This window comes from Cherax quadricarinatus, chromosome 29 (genome assembly GCF_038502225.1).
Source record: "Cherax quadricarinatus isolate ZL_2023a chromosome 29, ASM3850222v1, whole genome shotgun sequence".
NCBI classification, from domain to species: domain Eukaryota; kingdom Metazoa; phylum Arthropoda; class Malacostraca; order Decapoda; family Parastacidae; genus Cherax; species Cherax quadricarinatus.
Window position 1 is genome coordinate 688448 of NC_091320.1, and position 5703 is coordinate 694150.

A 5703-nucleotide genomic window follows, 5' to 3' on the forward strand; every position below is an offset into this window, starting at 1 on the left:
AAGGAGGAGGGTGTCTAGAGGCTGGTGATGGGCTCTTGTTCCAAAACACTGGAGCTACCCTAGCTTCCTGGGATTAATCCTGATTACCCTCTTCTCAAACCTCGGGTGTTGCAGTCTGAGAATAATACAAAAAGAACTTCATCGGAACTTTACTGAGGGAGACTGACACCAGTCAGTCCATCTATCATCATTCTATCATGCAGGAGGAGCCACATGTATATCATGCAGGAGGAGCCACATGTCTATCATGCAGGAGGAGCCACATGTCTATCATGCAGGAGGAGCCACATGTCTATCATGCAGGAGGAGCCACATGTATATCATGCAGGAGGAGCCACATGTCTATCATGCAGGAGGAGCCACATGTCTATCATGCAGGAGGAGCCACATGTCTATCATGCAGGAGGAGCCACATGTCTATGGTGCATCCAACAAAATAAGCAGACTCTTGGATGTCACTACTGCCCGGCTCCGGCTGGGTTACAAGTATCTTTGGCAGGTTAAATCACCACCACCAGATGTAGACCAAACGAAATGTAAACTTTACCAGATGTATTGTCACACCCTGCGTCATTATGTACTGGAGTGCGTCACACCCTGCGTCATTATGTACTGGAGTGCGTCACACCCTGCGTCATTATGTACGGGAGTGCGTCACACCCTGTGTCATTATGTACTGGAGTGCGTCACACCCTGCGTCATTATGTACTGGAGTGCGTCACACCCTGCGTCATTATGTACTGGAGTGCGTCACACCCTGCGTCATTATGTACGGGAGTGCGTCACACCCTGCGTCATTATGTACTGGAGTGCGTCACACCCTGCGTCATTATGTACGGGAGTGCGTCACACCCTGCGTCATTATGTACTGGAGTGCGTCACACCCTGCGTCATTATGCACTGGAGTACGTCACACCCTGCGTCATTATGTACTGGAGTGCGTCACACCCTGCGTCATTATGTACTGGAGTGCGTCACACCCTGCGTCATTATGTACTGGAGTGCGTCACACCCTGCGTCATTATGTACTGGAGTGCGTCACACCCTGCGTCATTATGTACTGGAGTGCTATAACATTAATTTAGACAAAACTCACTCAGAAATGTTCAAAAAATGTCAAAGTACTTTTTACAGACCATTGTGGAAAATACCCTGAACCATAGAGTGTGTGTACTCACCTGGTTGTGGTTGTAGGGGTCGATTCATAGCTCCTGGCCCCGTCTCTTCACTGGTCGCTACTAGGTCACTCTTCCTGCTCATGAGCTTCATCATACCTCTTCTTAAAGCTATGTATGGATCCTGCCTCCACTACATCGCTTGACAGACTATTCCACTTCCTGGCAACTCGTGTGTGTGTGTGTGTGTGTGTGTGTGTGTGTGTGTGTGTGTGTGTGTGTGTGTGTATGTGTGTGTGTGTGTGTGTGTGTGTGTGTGTATGTGTGTGAGTGTGTGTGTGTGTGTATGTGTGTATGTGTGTGTGTGTGTGTGTGTGTGTGTGTGTGTGTGTGTGTGTGTGTGTGTGTGTGTGTGTATGTGTGTGTGTGTGTGTGTGTGTGTGTGTGTGTGTGTATGTGTGTGTGTGTGTGTGTGTGTGTGTGTATGTGTGTGAGTGTGTGTGTGTGTGTATGTGTGTATGTGTGTGTGTGTGTGTGTGTGTGTGTGTGTGTGTGTGTGTGTGTGTGTGTGTGTGTGTGTGTGTATGTGTGTGTGTGTGTGTGTGTGTGTGTGTGTGTGTGTGTGTGTGTGTGTGTGTGTGAGTGTGTGTGTGTGTGTGTGTGTGTGTGTGTGTGTGTACTCACCTAGTTACTCACCTAGTTGAGGTTGCAGGGGTCGAGTCCGAGCTCCTGGCCCCGCCTCTTCACTGATCGCTACTAGGTCACTCTCCCTGAATCGTGAGCTTTATCATACCTCTGCTTAAAGCTATGTATGGATCCTGCCTCCACTACATCGCATCCCAAACTGTTCTACTTACTGACTACTCTGTGGCTGAAGAAATACTTCCTAACATCCCTGTGATTCATCTGTGTCTTCAACTTCCAACTGTGTCCCCTTGTTGCTGTGTCCCATCTCTGGAACATCCTGTCTTTGTCCACCTTGTTAATTCCTCTCAATATTTTGTATGTCGTTATCATGTCCCCCCTATCTCTCCTGTCCTCCAGTGTCGTCAGGTTGATTTTCCTTAACCTCTCCTCGTAGGACATACCTCTTAGCTCTGGGACTAATCTTTTTGCAAACCTTTGCACTTTCTCTAGTTTCTTTACGTGCTTGGCTAGGTGTGGGTTCCAAACTGGTGCCGCATACTCTAATATGGGCCTAACGTACACGGTGTACAGGGTCCTGAACGATTCCTTATTAAGATGTCGGAATGCTGTTCTGAGGTTTGCTAGGCGCCCATATGCTGCAGCCGTTATTTGGTTGATGTGCTCTTCAGGAGATGTGCCTGGTGTTATACTCACCCCAAGATCTTTTTCCTTGAGTGAGGTTTGTAGTCTCTGGCCCCCTAGACTGTACTCCGTCTGCGGTCTTCTTTGCCCTTCCCCAATCTTCATGACTTTGCACTTGGTGGGATTGAACTCCAGGAGCCAATTGCTGGACCAGGTCTGCAGCCTGTCCAGATCCCTTTGTAGTTCTGTCTGGTCTTCGATCGAGTAAATTCTTCTCATCAACTTCACGTCATCTGCAAACAGGGACACCTCAGAGTCTATTCCTTCCGTCATGTCGTTCACAAATACCAGAAACAGCACTGGTCCTAGGACTGACCCCTGTGGGACCCCGCTGGTCACAGGTGCCCACTCTGACACCTCGCCACGTACCATGACTCGCTGCTGTCTTCCTGACAAGTATTCCCTGATCCATTGTAGTGCCTTCCCTGTTATCCCTGCTTGGTCCTCCAGTTTTTGCACCAATCTCTTGTGTGGAACTGTGTCAAACGCCTTCTTGCAGTCCAAAAATATGCAATCCACCCACCCCTCCCTCTCTTGTCTTACTGCTGTCACCATGTCATAGAACTCCAGTAGGTTTGTGACACAGGATTTCCCGTTCCTGAAACCATGTTGGCTGCTGTTGATGAGATCATTCCTTTATAGGTGTTCCACCACTCTTCTCCTGATAATCTTCTCCATTATTTTGCATACTATACATGTCAGTGACACTGGTCTGTAGTTTAGTGCTTCATGTCTGTCTCCTTTTTTAAAGATTGGGACTACATTTGCTGTCTTCCATGCCTCAGGCAATCTCCCTGTTTCGATAGATGTATTGAATATTGTTGTTAGGGGTACACATAGCGCCTCTGCTCCCTCTCGCAGGACCCATGGAAAGATGTTATCTGGTCCCATTGCCTTTGAGGTATCTAGCTCACTCAGAAGCCTCTTCACTTCTTCCTCGGTTGTGTGTACTGAGTCCAGCACTTGGTGGTGTCTCCCACCTCTCCGTCTTTCTGGAGCCCCTTCTGTCTCCTCTGTGAACACTTCTTTGAGTCTCTTGTTGAGTTCCTCACATACTTCACGATCATTTCTTGATGTCTCTCTTCCTTCCTTCCTTAGCCTGTGTACTCACCTAGTTGAGGTTGCAGGGGTCGAGTCCAAGCTCCTGGCCCCGCCTCTTCACTGGTTGCTACTGGGTCCTCTCTCTCCCTGCTCCATGAGCTTTATCAAACCTCGACTTAAAACTATGTATGGTTCCCGCCTCCACTACATCACTTTCTAGGCTATTCCACTTCCTGACAACTCTATGACTGAAGAAATACTTCCTAACATCCCTTTGATTCATCTGACTCTTCAATTTCCGATTGTGACCTCTTGTTTCTGTGTCCCCTCCCTGGAACATCCTGTCTTTATCCACCTTGTCTATTCTGCACAGTATTTTATATGTCGTTATCTTGTCTCCCCTGACCCTCCTGTCCTCCAGTGTCGTCAGGCCGATTTCCCTTAACCTTTCTTCATAGGACATTCCCCTTAGCTCTGGAACTAACCTTGTCGCTAACCTTTGCACTTTCTCTAATTTCTTGACGTGCTTGATCAAGTGTGGATTCCAAACAGGTGCTGCATACTCCAGTATGGGCCTGACGTACACGGTGTACAGTGTCTTGAACGATTCCTTACTAAGGTATCGAAACGCTATCCTCAAGTTTGCCAGGCGCCCATATGCTGCAGGTTTTATCTGGTTGATGTGTGCTTCCGGAGACATGCTCAGTGTTATACTCACCCCAAGATCTTTGTCCTTGAGCGAGGTTTGCAGTCTTTGGCCACTTAGCCTATACTCCGTCTGCGGCCCTCTGTGCCCTTCCCCGATCTTCATGACTTTGCATTTGGCGGGGTTAAATTCGAGAAGCCAGTTGCTGGACCAGGTGTGTCCAGGTCTCTTTGAAGTCCTGCCTGATCCTCATCTGATTTAATTCTCCTCATTAACTTCACATCATCTGCGAACAGGGACACTTCTGAGTCTAACCCTTCCATCATGTCGTTCACATATACCAATAATAGCACTGGTCCTAGGACTGACCCCTGTGGGACCCCGCTCGTCCCAGGTGCCCACTGTGATACCTCATTACGTACCATGACTCGTTGTTGCCTCCCTGTCAGGTATTCTCTGATCCATTGCAGTGCCCTTCCTGTTATATGCGCCTGATCCTCTAGCTTCTGCACTAATCTCTTGTGAGGAACTTTGTCGATGGCCTTCTTGCAGTCCAAGAAGATGCAATCAACCTACCCCTCTCTCTCGTGTCTTACTTCTGTTACTTTATCATAAAACTCCAAAAGGTTTGTCACACAGTATTTGCCTTCCATGAATCCGTGCTGGTTGGCGTTTATGCTCTTGTTCCGTTCCAGGTGCTCCACCACTCTCCTCCTGATAATCTTCTCCATGACTTTGCATACTATACACGTCAATGACACAGGTCTATAGTTTAGTGCCTCTTTTCTGTCTCCTTTTTTAAAAATGGGAACTACATTTGCCGTCTTCCATACCTCAGGTAGTTGCCCAGTTTCTAGGGACGTGTTGAAGATTGTGGTAAGTGTGTGTGTGTGTGTGTGTGTGTGTGTGTGTGTGTAGATGTAACCAAATTAATGTCTGTATAAATAACTCATTACGAATGTGACGGCATATAAACGTGTAAATTGTTCAGTACTATTGTATCTTGTTTAGCTATCAAAACTTTGGGGTACAGTCCCTGGACCTATTATGTAGCTCTGTAATGTTGAGGTACAGTCCCTGGACCTATTATGTAGCTCTGTAATGTTGAGGCTCAGTCCCTGGACCTATTATGTAGCTCTGTAATGTTGAGGCTCAGTCCCTGGACCCATTATGTAGCTCTGTAATGTTGAGGCTCAGTCCCTGGACCTATTATGTAGCTCTGTAATGTTGAGGCTCAGTCCCTGGACCCATTATGTAGCTCTGTAATGTTGAGGCTCAGTCCCTGGACCTATTATGTAGCTCTGTAATGTTGAGGCTCAGTCCCTGGACCTATTATGTAGCTCTGTAATGTTGAGGCTCAGTCCCTGGACCTATTATGTAGCTCTGTAATGTTGAGGCTCAGTCCCTGGACCCATTATGTAGCTCTGTAATGTTGAGGCTCAGTCCCTGGACCTATTATGTAGCTCTGTAATGTTGAGGCTCAGTCCCTGGACCCATTATGTAGCTCTGTAATGTTGAGGCTCAGTCCCTGGACCTATTATGTAGCATTGTAATGTTGAGGTACAGTCCCTG